A 16,357-nucleotide genomic window follows, 5' to 3' on the forward strand; every position below is an offset into this window, starting at 1 on the left:
TTACAGAAAACTGCATTTTTCGCATTATTTTATTATTTTTATTAAAATATTATTTTTAATTAAATATTATTATTTAATATTTTATTATTATTTATTATTTTATTAATATATTTTTGAAAATTACCCCACTTTAACTTTTAACCTTTAAAAATTCACTTTTTACCACCCGTAACTTTTAATATTTCTACTTTAACCACCCTAACTTTCAGAAATTACAAAATAACCCCCCAAACACCAAATTAATTACTTCCTTGCCATTTTATGAATCAAAAAGGTGTTCTTCATTGTTCTTCATCACACTCAAAGTGTTCTTCATGTTCTTCATAAATTCTTCAGATTTCTTTTCTGTTTTTACCCGCTTTTCAGTCTTTTCAGCAACCGATTTTTACTATAATTCATAATAAATTAGCAGCCAATAAAACCTCATCTTTTCTACATGATTTCAACATAAATTGAACCTCAACTTAAGCTTAGGGTTTCATTTTTTCAGCTGCCCAAGAACATGAACTTTAAAGCTTGAATTTCATCAAATTTCATCAAAATTTCACCAAATTTTCACCAAGAATCAATCATATATGCAACCAATTTTTAGCACAGCCAATTTATACAACATTCACACAACTCAAACACAAATAATCAAGATTAATTTCGTGACACCCTACCTGGTTTTGCTGCTCCTAATTCAATTAAACTTTCAGGTGGTCCTTAAGCACTTTTTCCTCCTAAATGACATCAAGAAAACACATATTTAACCATGTTTCCTTAAAACCGAATCAAAAGAGAGATGGTGCAGCCAACTCACCTTGATTCCAGCCTTGATAAGTCATATGATTATGTAAAGGAAGAAGAGAGGATCATTTTGGTCGGATTGGAATTTTGATTTGAGTTTTAGTTCAGCAGAAATCAAGCTTTGAAGATTTGGAACTAAGAACTTTTCTCTCTTTTTCTCTCTACCTATTTTCGGCCACAAAGTGAAAATGAGCCAGCCTTGAGGGTTTTGGGGTGTAGGGTGAGTTGTGATTGGTTGGCTTGGAGGTGGATTAAAATAATATTAAAATATCTCAGCTGTATAACTACTAAAACTAGATGTATCGGAACACTTGCAAAAACATCTCTAAAAATTATTTTCTGAGCTACTAGCATAAATGACACTAGTAACATATTTATTAAGAGAATAAAACATGAATAATGAGGCCTTAGCATTGCTAAATTCATCAGAGAGTGCTGGTGCTAAGCTGCACTAGTAAATTGTGAACCCGGTTAAACCGATTTTCTGCTTTTAACTAAAACAGACCAGGTAACCTTATAATATCATTCAAGAAGCTTCTAATACTAATATAATGATAATATTATCCTATTATCTCTCTTCTCTCATGAATCGAGTCCGGTTCGTCAAACTAAGACTATTTACGAAAAATAGAATCAAAACTCTTAACCGATACGGTTTAAAAACTAGGTTCTTCGTGATTGCATTATCAAGCTTGCCTCAGAAGAGATTCTAGCTTAAAGATGACATAATGACAATGAGGATTAAGATACTTGATGATATAGAAGAGGTGTTCCCTTTTCTGATCTTCCGGAGAAATCCGTGCCTTCGGAAAAGATCTCGCATACTCGAAAATCAGGGTTGTTACAGGATGACTTCCAGATTCCCCGGCAACGGCGCCAATGTTCCGAGGGTTACCTGAAACTTTAGGTCGATCTCGGATGAGATCTTCTGTACTGGTCGGAGATGACGTGTCCGGCTGGCTGGTTGCGGCCGGAGCTGTTATGTCCGACTTGTTGGACTGGCGGCACCTCTGATCCTTGGTCACCGGAGGGTGGGGGTACCTGCAAGAGACTCCGATGCTTAAGTTAGCATGGGTATTAAACATGTTTTTAGTAGAATCAGAGTATGAGTTATACTTGGGTGCTCCAGTGTATTTATAATGGCGTGGGCTGACCTTTCTGATAAGATAAGTTAGTTATCTTATCTTTATCTTATCTTATTTTGAGTGAAGTCAGCTTATCTTCAAGGGAATCGCCTTTATCTCTATAGGCTTCGATTGCCTTTGGATTTGGGTCGTGTTCCTCTATTTGGGCCCTTTATTGGGCTTTCCTGTCGATTTGGCCGATCTCTTTAAGAAGAGATCGGATAGTCGGACCTAAAGAGGTCGGTCACCATGTCGCTAAACATCCCGGGTCAGACAGATCGACCCAGGGTATGAACAGGTTCCTTGGTTGCTTTCTATTATCACACCTGCACCACTTCCAGCCTTATATGAAGACCCATCTACGTAGAGATTCCATTCTGTGGGGGTTTCCGGGGTATCTGTGAATTCTACAATAAAGTCGGCCAAGTATTGTGATTTTATGGCTGTCTGAGCTTCATATTGGAGGTCGAACTCGGATAACTCGACTGCCCATTGTAAAATTCTGCCTGCTAGATCTATTTTCTGCAATATCCCTTTTATGGGCTGGTCGGTCCAGATCTTAATGGTGAGAGCCTGGAAGTACGGGCGTAGTCGTCGAGATGTCAGTATAAGAGCATAGGCAAACTTTTCTATTTTTTGTAGTTCAGCTCGGATCCCTGCAGCGCTTTACTAATGAAGTATACAGGTTGTTGCCCTTTGTCGTCCTCTCAAACTAGTGCTGAGGCTACTGCCCGACTTCCTACCGCAAGGTACAATACGAGTGGTTCTTCCTTTCGTGGTCGAGTTAGGATAGGTGGTCGTCCCAGGAAACTTTTGAAATCCTGGAAGGCTTGCTTGCATTCCCTTGTCCATTCGAAGTTCTTTCTTTTCCTTAGAGTGGCATAGAAAGGAAGGGATCTTATCGCTGATCCCGCTAGGAACCTGGACAAGGCTGCCAACCTCCCGTTGAGTTGTTGTACTTCTCTGACACAAGTTGGGCTTTTCATGTTGAGTATGGCCTGGCATTTATCCGGATTTGCCTTAATTCCTCTTTGTGTGAGCATAAAACCCAAGAACTTGCCTTTTTCTACTGCAAAAGTGCATTTTGCGGGATTGATGTGCATGTTATGCTTCCTTATAGTGTCGAACTCTTGGGCCAGATCGGACAATAATGTCTCTTCACTTTGTGTCTTTATTAATATGTCGTCCACGTAGACCTCCATGATCTTTCCGATATGATTTGAAAAGACTTTATTCATTAGCCTTTGATACGTAGCTCCCGTATTCTTGAGATCGAAAGGCATTATAATGTAGCAGTAGTTTTCTTTTGGCGTCGAAAGGCATGGGAATTTGGTTGTATCCGGAATATGCATCCATAAACGAGAGGTATCTATATCCAGATGAAGCATCTACCAGGGCGTCGATACTTGGGAGTGGGTAAGGATCTTTTGGGCAGGCTTTGTTGAGGTCGGTGTAGTCGGTGCACATTCACCATTTCCCATTTGATTTTTTCACCAAGACGATGTTAGCTAGCCATAGTGGGTACTTGACTTCTCTTATGAATCCTGCCTCCAGTAGTGCTTGTACCTGTTCTTCCACAGCTTGGGATCGTTCTGGCCCAAGTTTTCTTCGTCTTTGTTGTACCGGCCGAGATCCTGGATAGACCGCCAACTTGTGACTCATTAGCTTGGGGTCTATGCCTGGCATGTCTGCAGCTTTCCATGCGAAGAGATCGACATTATCTCGTAAGAACTGTACTAGTAATTCTCTTGCGTGTCCCTTCAGGATCGTGCCAATATTAGTTGTTTTGTCTAAGATATCCCCGATCTGAACTTTCTCTATTTCTCCTTCGGGTTGTGGACGGAGTTCTTCACGCCTCTGAACTCCACCGAGCTCAACTGTATGGAACTCTTCTCCTCTACCTCTGAGGTTTAGACTTTTGTTATAATAGTGGCGTGCCATCTTTTGATCTGCTTTTATTGTGGCTATCCCTTCTGTAGTTGGGAATTTCATGCATAGATATGGAGTTGAGACTATTGCGCTGAGTTGATTTAGTGTTGTCCGACCTATTAGGGCATTGTAGGCTGAACTCACGTCGACCATGATGTAGTCTATCTTGAGTGTTCTGGATTGGTTCCCTTTTCCGAAGGTTGTATGTAGTGGCACGTATCCCAGCGGTTGTATTGGGGTATCTCCCAGTCCGAACAGGCTGTTAGGGTATGCTCTAAGTTCCTTTTCTTCTAAGCCGAGCTTGTCGAAAGCAGTTTTGAATAAGATGTCGGCGGAACTCCCTTGGTCTATTAATGTGCGGTGGAGATTGGCGTTTGCCAGCATGATGGTGATGACCATGGGGTCGTCGTGTCCTGAGATGATACCTATTCCGAGGGTTACCTGAAACTGGAGGTCGATCTCAGATGAGATCTTCGGTACAGGTCGGAGACGGCATGTCCGGCTGGCTGGTGGCGGCTGGAGCTGTCGTGTACAACTCGTTGGACTTGCCACACTACTGATCCTTGGCCACCGGAGGGTGGGGGGTATCTACAAGAGACTCCGATGCTTAAGTTAGCACGGGTATTAAGCAGGTTTTATGTAGAATCAGAGTATGAGTTATACCTGGGTGCTCCAATGTATTTATAGTAGTGTGGGCTGACCTTTCTGATAAGATAAGTTAGTTATCTTATCTTATTTTGGGTGAAGTCAGCATATCTTCAAGGGAACCGCCTTTATCTCTATAGGCTTGGATTGCCTTTAGATTTGGGTCGTGTTCCTCTATTTGGGCCCTTTATTGGGCTTTCCTGTCGATTTGGCCGAGCTCTTTAGAAGAGGTCGGGTAGTCTGACCTGAAGAGGTCGGTCGCTTTGTCGCCAATCATCCCGGGTCGGGTAGCTCGACCCAGGGTATGAACAATACCGGATGCATCCTCTTTGGTGAATGTGATTGCAGGGATGTTGGGAGCTTCCTCCTTTCCTTCAACATGATATACTTCTTTGAGATATCTTTTGCGGGATGATTTGGAGATTTCTCCTCCTGCAAATTCTCCGTGTATCATATGGACATGTCTTTCTGGCGTACGAGGTGATCGCTCGATTCGTCCGACATCTTCATCCCTTCTTCTTTTTCTTTGATCATCATCTCGGGTGGCCAGAAACCGATCTAGTTTTCCTTCTGTTACTAATTTTTCTATGATGTTTTTTAAGTCGAAGCATTCGTTGGTGGAATGTCCTCGGAATCAGTGATATTCACAGTATTCGTTCCGATTTCCTCCTCCTCTTTTACCTTTGAGTGGTCGGGCTGGGGGTATCTTTTCCGTATGGCAGACTTCTTTGTAGACATCTACCAGGGATACCCTAAGAGGGGGTGTAATTATGATATTTTTTAATTTTCTCCCCTTTTCGATCTTTCTTCTTTTTGGATTCTTTATCTTTGTCTCGGTAGGAGAATCCGGATTTTGACGTTTTTCCCAACCGAAAGTTTTCTTCCATGTTGATATATTTTTCCGCTCGCTCCTGCACCTCATCCAGAGACGTGGGATATTTCTTCGATATAGATTGGCTGAAAGGTCCCTCTCGTAGGCAATTGATGAGGCCCATGATGGCGGCCTCTGTTAGCAAGCTTTGTATGTCTAGGCATATTTTGTTGAACCTCTCCATGTAGTTGCGAAGACTTTCCCGATCTCCTTGCCTGATTCCTAGTAGACTGGGGGCGTGCTTGGCCTTGTCTTTTTGGATGGAGAATCTAGCCAGGAATTTTTTAGCTAGGTCGTCAAAGCTTGAGATGGACTTAGGAGGTAAGTTGTCGAACCATCTACTTGCTGTCTTTGTGAGGGTCGTTGGAAAGGCTTTGCAGCGAACTGCGTCCGAGGCGTCAGTGAGGTACATTCTGCTTCTGAAGTTGCTGAGGTGATGGTTGGGATCTGTAGTGCCATCATACAGAGTCATATCCGGGAGTTTGAAGTCTTTAGGAATTTTAGTTTTCATGATGTCCCTAGTGAATGGATCTTGATCTTTGCGTGAATTATCCTCAGGGGTGGTTCGGGTAGCCTTTGCTTTGAGATCAGCTTCGAGTTGTAGGATTTTATCTTCTAGCTCTCGACGTCTCCTTACCTCTCTTTGTAGATCTTTGCCAACTTCTCGTTGATGCTGGCTTTCTTTTTCAAGTTGCTTTAGACGATCTTGAAGTGCTTCTATTACTCCCGGATGTGATGAGTTTTTGTCTCCGTTAGATTCCGGAGTATCTTTTGGTGTAGCGTTCGCATTTTTGTACGGCGTTCTATCCTCTAGATCTGAATCATGGTCGTTGTCATGGTCGTCTTCCATAATGATGGGATGACTTCCAGGTTTCCCGGCAACGGCACCAATGTTCCGGGGGTTACCTGAAACTGTAGGCCGATCTCGGATGAGATCTTCTGTACTGGTCGGAGATGACGTGTCCAGCTGGCTGGTGGCGGCCGGAGCTATTGTGTCCGACTTGTTGGACTGGCTGCACTTCTGATCCTTGGTCACCGGAGGGTAGGGGTACCTGCAAGAGACTCCGATGCTTATGTTAGCACGGGTATTAAGCAGGTTTATTGTAGAATCAGAGTATGAGTTATACCTGGGTACTCCAGTGTATTTATAGTGGTGTGGAGTGACCTTTTTATATAAGATAAGTTAGTTATCTTATCTTATCTTATCTTATCTTTGGGTTGAGGTAAGCTTATCTTCAAGGGAACCGCCCTTATCTCTATAGGCTTGGACTGCCTTTGGATTTGGGTCGTGTTCCTCTATTTGGGCCCTTTACTGGGCTTTCCTGTCGATTTGGCCGACCTCTTTTGATAAGAGGTCGGATAGCCTGACCTGAAGAGGTCGGTCGCTTTGTCACTGAACATCTCGGGTCGGATAGCTCGGCCCAGGGTGTGAACACTAACCAACCTAAACTTTGCGGATTTTCTTTTTATTCCTTTTCAGACTTCTCATTTAATAATTCCTTCTAATTATATATATATATATATATATATATATATATATATATATATATATATATATATATATATATATATATATACTTTAAGAAAAGTGTTAAGCACGTTTACTGATTCATAAACCACACAATTCATAAGAATTTTCCCTAGTTGATTTTATGTCACTTATCAAGTCTAGTTTCAAAACTTAAAATTTGTGAGAATTGGTTTTCAAACTTATTTTAATTAATCAACTTTTTCAAGAAGTTAAAAGAATTCAGGTTAGAGAAGAATTGTTTTGATGAATCCATGTTTTATGATATTTTTTTGTTAGAGTTGAGTGGATTTCATCATATAAACCTACACGTATTCCATTAAATAGCATGCTTTTGAGCTTTCCTCCTAAATTGTGCTTGATTATGAAAACATGCTCTTTTGTGCCTAATTTAACCTAAATTTATTTCCTTTGCCTACCATTCGATACCTTGATATTGTTTGTGAGTGATTTCAGATGTATAAGGTAGGAATGGCTTGTTGAGAATGGAAGAAGAGCAAGCAAGGAGGAGGAAGCATGAAGGAACAAAGGAGAAGAGCAAAGCGTTGTGTACATGCGCACAGCCTCTTGTGCGTACGCACAGGTAGCAAATCAGAGCAAATTGTGTGAGCGCACAGTATCTAGCGCATCACACAAGCATCCTATGTATCGCGAAATCTGCGTGTGCACAACCTGTGAATTCGGCCAAGTGTGCGTGCACACACGTCTATGCGTACGCACAGGTGACCGCGCATGCCTTCATTAAAAATGCACGTGACTCGCATTTTGAAGGGCTTGGAGGCCCAATTTTAATGCTAAGAGCTCATATTGGAGGGGGCAAACATAGAGGAAACATAGCATATCATTAGGGTAGTTTTTAGAATAGAGTAGGAGGCTTTAGTTTAGTTTTTTTTTCTCTAAGTTTTCTCTCATCACCATTAGGGTTTTACATTTCAAGTGCCATTTCCATTTTTGATCTTGGTTTGTGCTAGCCTCCATTGTAAGTATCTCTTAATTACTACTCTTTTTAGTTACAATTTTGATACTCTTTCTTGTAATTAAAGTTATAGTGTTAATATATATACTTTTTATAATTTTGATTTCTTGTTAATGGTTTTGATGATTGATGATTGTTATATACTTAGTTGAGTTGCTATTGTTGATTTTGATCATTTGTTGCTTATAGTTTCAAGTATTTTCTCAATTTTACCATGATTTGTGTTTTTGTCCACCAAGTGTTTGTGGAAATGTCAATTTTGATTATGGGATAAATTTCCACCTCTTGGCTTGGAGAAAATGAGCAATTGGGTTCCTAGAGTTAGAATGTCCAACATTTAGTGATAATTCTTGGATTGTTAATTGTTCTTGTTTCCACTAAAGCTAACTTGTTGCTAAGTCAATTAGCAAGTGAGTTAGGATTTGTGGATTAAGAACAACTATGCTCCTTAACCTACTCTCTGATGTGAGGGTTAACTAATTGAGATTAATCTATTACAATTGTCATAGTTGTGGTTCTAACAAGGAAAGGATCCCTAGCTCATCCCAAGCCAAGACTATATTTATGTTTTGAATCACACACACACATACATACATCAATCACTTTTATAGCTTACTTGTCTATATTACATAGTTAGTTCTTTAATTCCTTCATTAGTTCATTACTTGTAATTTTGAATGTTCTTTTATTCCTTTAATTGTTTATCTCTTCATTGAAAATCTTGTTGCCTTCACAACTGAAATTGTGCAGTCATTGATCACTAGTCCTTGGGAGACGACCCGGGAATTAAAACTCTCGGAATTGTATTTGATTTAATTGTGACAACCTATGGAATTCAAACTTTGGTGTCGGTCGATTGTCGGGTTGGGACTATACTCGCAATGCTAATTCCCTCATTTTATTTTGAGAAAAATTCCTAACCCGCTTTGGGCTTCCACTATGTTTTTGGCACCGTTGCCGGGGATTCTAAGTGCAATGAGTGCTATAGTTTTGGTTGTTGTGAATATGTGAATAGTGTGAATACTTGACTTGATTTTTGTTTGTTACTTGACACTAATTGATAGATGGTTGGTGCGCAGAAATCGTGACGGTTCATACCTTGGTAACGGCGCTGAAAACTTAATACGCACATTCATAATCTTAGTTCTTTGTCACAACTTCACACAACTAACCAGCAAGTTCACTGGGTCGTCCAAGTAATAAACCTTACGTGAGTAAGGGTCGATCCCACGGAGATTGTCGGCTTGAAGCAAGCTATGGTCATCTTGTAAATCTCAGTCAGGCAGATTTAATTGATTATGGTGAATTGATAATTAAATTATAAATAAAACTTAAAATAAAGATAGTGATACTTATGTAATTCATTGGTGAGAATTTCAGATAAGCGTATAGAGATGCGTTCATTCCTCTTGAACCTCTGCTTTCCTATTGTCTTCATCCAATCATTCATACTCCTTTCTATGGCAAGCTGTATGTTAGGCATCACCGTTGTCAATGGCTACATCCTGTCCTCTCAGTGAAAATGGTCTAATGCGATGTCACTGCATGGCTAATCATCTGTCGGTTCTCGATCATACTGGAATAGGATCCATTGATCCTTTTGTGTCTGTCACTACGCCCAGCACCCGCGAGTTGGAAGCTCGTCGCAGCCATCCCTTCCCAGATCCTACTCGGAATACCACAGACAAGGTTTAGTCTTTTCGGATCTCAAGAATGGCCGTCCATGAATTCTAACTTATACCACGAAGACTCTGATTAAGGAATCCCAGAGATACTCATTCAATCTAAGGTAGAACAGACGTGGTTGCCAGGCATGCATTCATAGGTTGGGAATGATGATGACTGTCACGATCATCACATTCATATTGAGGTGTGAATGAATATCTTAGAATCAGAATAAGCTTGAATTGAATAGAAAAACAATAGTACTTTGTATTAATTCATAAGGAACAGCAGAGCTCCACACCTTAATCTATGGTGTGTAGAAACTCTACCGTTGAAAATACATAAGAACAAGGTCCAGGCATGGCCGAATGGCCAGCCTCCCAGGGAGGTTTCAATCATCAAAACACGACCAAAAGATGTAAATACAATAGTAAAAAGTCCTATTTATACTAAACTAGTTACTAGGGTTTACAGAAATAAGTAAATGATGCAGAAATCCACTTCCGGGGCCCACTTGGTGTGTGCTTGGGCTGAGCATTGAGCTTTACACGTGTAGAGGCTTCTCTTGGAGTTGAACGCCAGTTTGTAACCTGTTTCTGGCGTTTAACTCCACTCTGCAACCTGTTTCTGGCGTTTAACTCCAGAATGCAGCATGGAACTGGCGTTGAATGCCAGTTTGCGTCGTCTAAACTTGGGCAAAGTATGGACTATTATATATTACTGGAAAGTCCTGGATGTCTACTTTCCAACACAATTAAGAGCGCGCCATTTGGAATTCTGTAGCTCCAGAAAATCCACTTTGAGTGCAGGGAGGTCAGAATCCAACAGCATCTGCAGTCCTTCTTCAACCTCTGAATCTGATTTTTGCTCAAGCCCCTCAATTTCAGCCAGAAAATACCTAAAATCACAGAAAAATAGACAAAATCATAGTAAAGTCTAGAAATGTGATTTTTATTTAAAAACTAATAAAAATATACTAAAAACTAACTAAATCATACTGAAAACTATGTAAAAACAATACCAAAAAGCGTATAAATTATCCGCTCATCTTCCCAAGTCTCATTACCAAATAATTTGGCATTCAGCTTCATGATTGCACCAAGGTACTTAGCAACTTGCTCTTCAGTAATGTCTTCATCCTCTTCAGAGGAAGAATACTCATCAGAGCTTATGAAGGGCAGAAGGAGGTTCAATGGAATCTCTATGGTCTCTAGATGAGCCTCAGATTCTTTTGGTTCCTCAAAGGGGAACTCCTTATTGGTCACTAGACGTCCCAGGAGGTCTTCCTCACTAGGATTCACGTCCTCCTCTTTCCTTGTAGGTTCGGCCATGATGGTCAAATCAATGGCCTTGCACTCTCTCTTTGGATTCTCTTCTGTATTGCTTGGGAGAGTACTAGGATGAATTTCAGTGACTCTTTTACTCAGCTGGCCCACTTGTGCCTCCAAATTTCTAATGGAGGACCTTTTTTCATTCATGAAACTCATAGTGGCCTTAGATAGATCAGAGACTATATTTGCTAAGCTAGATGGATTCTGCTCAGAATTCTCTGTCTGTTGCTGAGTGGATGATGGAAAAGGCTTGCTATTGCTAAACCTGTTTCTTCCACCATTATTAAAGCCTTGTTGAGGCTTTTGTTGATCCTTCCATGAGAAATTTGGATGATTTCTCCATGAGAGATTATAGGTGTTTCCATAGGGTTCACCCATGTAATTCACCTCTGCTATTGCAGGGTTCTCAGGATCATAAGCTTCTTCTTCAGAAGAGGCCTCTTTAGTACTGTTGGATGATTCCTTCAATCCATTCAGACTCTGAGAGATGATATTGACTTGCTGAGTCAATATTTTATTCTGAGCCAATATGGCATTCAGAGTATCAATTTCAAGAACTCCCTTTCTCTGAGGCGTCCCATTACTCACAGGATTCCTTTCAGAAGTGTACATGAACTGGTTATTTGTAACCATGTCAATGAGTTCCTGAGCTTCTGCAGGCGTTTTCTTTAGGTGAATGGATCCACCTGCAGAATGGTCCAATGACATTTTAGATAATTCAGACAGACCATCATAGAATATATCCAGGATGGTCCATTCTGAAAGCATGTCAGAAGGACACTTTTTGGTCAGTTCCTTGTATCTCTCCCAAGCTTCATAGAGGGATTCACCTTCTTTTTGTCTGAAGGTTTGAACATCCACTCTAAGCTTACTAAGCGTTTGAGGAGGAAAGAACTTGGCTAAGAAAGCCGTGACCAGCTTATCCCAAGAGTTTAGGCTATCTTTAGGTTGAGAGTCCAACCATATTCTAGCTCTGTCTCTTCAAGCAAATGGGAAAAGCATAAGCCTGTAGACCTCGGGATCAACCCCATTGGTCTTAACAGTATCACAGATCTGTAAGAATTCAGTTAAAAACTGAAAGAGATCTTCGGATGGAAGTCCATAAAACTTGCAATTCTGTTGCATCAGAGAAACTAATTGAGGTTTCAGCTCAAAATTGTTTGCTCCAATGGCAGGGATTGAGATGCTTCTTCCATGTAAATTGGAATTAGGTGTAGTAAAGTCACCAAGCATCTTCCTTGCATTATTATTATTTTCGGCCATGTCTCCTTCTTTTTCGAAAATTTCTGTCAGATTTTCTCCAGAGAGTTGTGCTTTAGCTTCCCTTAGCTTCCTCTTCAGAGTTCTTTCAGGTTCAGGATCAGCTTCAACAAGAATGTTCTTATCCTTGTTCCTGCTCATATGAAAAAGAAGAAAACAGAAAAGAAAATTTGGAATCCTCTATGTCACAGTATAGAGATTCTTTTATGTGAGTGGAAGAGAAGAATAAAAGGAGGGAAAGAGAAAAACTCGAACACAGAGAGGAAGATGGTGTTCGAATTTTGGGTGAAAGAGAAGTGTTAGTAGTAGATGAATAAATAAATAGAAGGAGATGAGAGATGAGAGAATAATTCGAAAATTAAACAAAATAAAATAAAAATATTTAAAAATTAAAGTTAAAATTCGAAAATTAAAATTGAAATTAAATTAAATTAAATTTTTAAAACAATTAGTTAATTAAAAAGGAATTTTGAAAAAGAGGGGAGGGATTTTCGAAAATTAGAGAGAGAATTAGTTAGGTAGTTTTGAAAAAGATAAGAATCAATCAAAAAGTCAAGTGGTTAATTAAAAAAGATTTGAAAATCAAATTTTGAAAAGATAAGAAGTTAGAAAAGATTTTGAAAAAGATGTGATTGAAATTTATTTTCAAAAAGATTTGAAAAAGAAATTTAAAAAGATTTGATTTTGAGAATTAAAGTTGATTACTTGACTAACAAGAAACTAAAAGATATGATTTTAAAATTTAAAGATTGAACCTTTCTTAATAGGCAAGTACAAACTTAAAAATTTTTTAATCAATCACATTAATTGTTAGTAAAGATTTTGAAATTATGAAACAAAATAAGAAAAAGATTTTTGAAAATCAATTTGAAATTTTTGAAAATATGAAAGAAAAAATGAAAAAGATTTTAAAGATAGAATTTTTTTAAATTGAAAATTTGATTTGACTCATAAGAAACAATTAAATTTTTAAAACTTTTGACTAAATCAAATCAAATTTTTGAAAATTATGAGTGAGATAAGGAAAAGATATTTTTTTTTATTTTTGAATTTTTAATGATGAAAGAGAAAAACAATAAAGAGACTCAAAACATGAAAATTTTGGATCAAAACACATGATGCATGCAAGAACACTATGAGTGTCAAGATGAACACCAAGAACACTTTGAATGTCAAGATGAACACCAAGAACTTATTTTTGAAAATTTTTAAGAAAAGAAAAACATGCAAGAAACCAAACTTAGAAATTTTCAATAATTAGACACTAACAAATTGAAAATGCATATGAAAAACAAGAAAAGATGCAAAACAAAAAATTTTAAAGATCAAACAAGAAGACTTACCAAGAACAACTTGAAGATCATGAAGAACAAGAAAGAAACTCAATGCATGTGTTCTTCGAAAATTTAAGAAAAGTTAAAAGCATGATATTGACACCAAACTTACAATTAGACACTAGACTCAAACAAGAAACATCAAATTATTTTTGATTTTATGATTTTGTTAATTTTTTTGGTTTTTTTCGAAAATTATTTTGGGAAAAACGAAAAAGAAGAAATTTTTTTTATATTTTTCGAAAATAAGAAATAAAAAAGCTTAAAAATAAAATAAAATTACCTAATCTGAGCAACAAGATGAACCGTCAATTGTCCAAACTCGAACAATCCCCGGCAACGGCGCCAAAAACTTGTTGCGCGGAAATCGTGACGGTTCATTCCTTGGTAACGGCACTAAAAACTTAATACGCACATTCATAATCTTAGTTCTTTGTCACAACTTCGCACAACTAACCAGCAAGTGCACTGGGTCATCCAAGTAATAAACCTTACGTGAGTAAGGGTCGATCCCACGGAGATTGTCGGCTTGAAGCAAGCTATGGTCATCTTGTAAATCTCAGTCAGGCGGATTTAATTGATTATGGTGAATTGATAATTAAAATATAAATAAAACGTAAAATAAAGATAGTGATACTTATGTAATTCATTGGTGAGAATTTCAGATAAGCGTATAGAGATGCGTTCATTCCTCCTGAACCTCTGCTTTCCTATTGTCTTCATCCAATCATTCATACTCCTTTCTATGGCAAGCTGTATGTTAGGCATCACCGTTGTCAATGGCTACATCCTGTCCTCTCAGTGAAAATGGTCCAATGCACTGTCACTGCATGGCTAATCATCTGTCGGTTCTCGATCATACTGGAATAGGATCCATTGATCCTTTTGCATCTGTCACTACGCCCAGCACCCGCGAGTTTGAAGCTCGTCACAGCCATCCCTTCTCAGATCCTACTCGGAATACCACAGACAAGGTTTAGTCTTTTCGGATCTCCAGAATGGCCGTCCATGGATTCTGACTTATACCACGAAGACTCTGATTAAGGAATCCCAGAGATACTCATTCAATCTAAGGTAGAACGGAAGTGGTTGTCAGGCACGCGTTCATAGGTTGGGAATGATGATGACTGTCACGATCATCACATTCATATTGTGGTGCGAATGAATATCTTAGAATCGGAATAAGCTTGAATTGAATAGAAAAACAATAGTACTTTGTATTAATTCATGAGGAACAGCAGAGCTCCACACCTTAATCTATGGTGTGTAGAAACTCTACCGTTGAAAATACATAAGAACAAGGTCCAGGCATGGCCGAATGGCCAGCCTCCCAGGGAGGGTTCAATCATCAAAACATGATCAAAAGATGTAAATACAATAGTAAAAAGTCCTATTTATACTAAACTAGTTACTAGGGTTTACAGAAATAAGTAAATGATGCAGAAATCTACTTCCGGGGCCCACTTTGTATGTGCTTGGGCTGAGCATTGAGCTTTACACGTGTAGAGGCTTCTCTTGGAGTTGAACGCCAGTTCGTAACCTGTTTCGGGCGTTTAACTCCACTCTGCAACCTGTTTCTGGCGTTTAACTCCAGAATGCAGCATGGAACTGGCATTGAACGCCAGTTTTCATCGTCTAAACTTGGGAAAAGTATGGACTATTATATATTGATGGAAAGCCCTGGATGTCTACTTTCGAAAGCAATTGAGAGCGCGCCATTTGGAGTTCTGTAGCTCCAGAAAATCCACTTTGAGTGAAGGACGGTCAGAATCCAACAGCATCTGCAGTCCTTCTTCAACCTTTGAATCTGATTTTTGCTCAAGTCCCTCAAGTCTAGCCAGAAAATATCTGAAATTACAGAAAAACACACAAACTCATAGTAAAATCCAGAAATGTGATTTTTATTTAAAAATTAATAAAAATATACTAAAAACTAACTAAATCATACTGAAAATTATGTAAAAATAATGCCAAAAAGCGTATAAATTATCCGCTCATCAATGGTGCATCTATCTAAATAGTTTTAGTAGTTATTGACTATTAGGTTGTTTTTATTTATTTTCTTGTTCTTGTTTTGCTTTTGGTAATTGCATGTTTTCATTAATTCCTCAGTTGAATGACATGATCGCTTCCAAACCCGAGCTTGGCCCCTTTTGACCCTGAAATAGAAAGGACTTTAACACATATTAGGCAAGTTCGGCGCTAGTTAGCATTCGTGTATAGTGAATTAGGCTCTCTTGAAGGGCAAGCCGATTCACCATCACCTTTTAACCATGATCCTCATTCTTCACTTAACGAGGGAACCTTGTATTCTTCTGTTGGAAGTGTTGAAATTTCTTTGAGTGAATTAGGTGACAACACTATGGCGGAGCCACCGAGGAGAATTACTTCAAAGGAGGCCGGAGCCCCAGACATTACTTTGCAACTGGTGTAAGTTCGGTACCCAGATCTAGATGCCAACTTTGAGCTCAAGACGGGTATGATCAACTTGCTTTTGAAGTATACTGGGTTATCGGGAGAAGATCCTCTCAAGCACTTGAAGGACTTTCAAGTTGTGTGCTCTACTGCAAGAAGACATGGCTTAGATGAGATAGCAGTTATAGTTTTTGCTTTCCCTTTCTCACTAGAGGGAAAGGCGAAAGAATGGTTTTACACCCAATCTGAGGAAGTGATTTCTAATTGGGATTTGTTGCGCAAAGAGTTTCTTGAGAAGTTTTATCCACCTCAAAAGACGGATCGTCTAAGGAAGAAAATCTTTTGCATCATGCAAAGAGATGGAGAGACTCTTTATGAATATTGGGAAAGGTTTAAAAATTTGTTGGAAGCTTGTCCTCACCACTGCATTGATGAATTGGTGCTCATAAGTTAGTTTTTCCAAGGGATGATCCCTCAAGACAAGCTACTT

At 38.9% G+C, this 16,357-nt stretch overlaps 2 non-coding genes across 2 annotated transcripts; one reads left to right on the top strand and one right to left on the bottom strand.

Moving 5' to 3' along the window:
- The first annotated feature begins 11,620 nt into the window (after positions 1-11,620).
- Positions 11,621-11,728, top strand: LOC148547614 (small nucleolar RNA R71). The gene has a single exon (XR_015898854.1). It is a non-coding gene; the product is annotated as a small nucleolar RNA R71 (small nucleolar RNA).
- A 4,461-nt stretch (positions 11,729-16,189) lies between these two features.
- On the bottom strand, positions 16,190-16,296 carry LOC148547615 (small nucleolar RNA R71). The gene has a single exon (XR_015898349.1). It is a non-coding gene; the product is annotated as a small nucleolar RNA R71 (small nucleolar RNA).
- Positions 16,297-16,357: the final 61 nt, after the last annotated feature.

This window comes from Arachis ipaensis, chromosome B8 (genome assembly GCF_059453495.1).
Source record: "Arachis ipaensis isolate K30076 ecotype BB chromosome B8, ASM5945349v1, whole genome shotgun sequence".
Taxonomy (NCBI): Eukaryota; Viridiplantae; Streptophyta; class Magnoliopsida; order Fabales; family Fabaceae; genus Arachis; species Arachis ipaensis.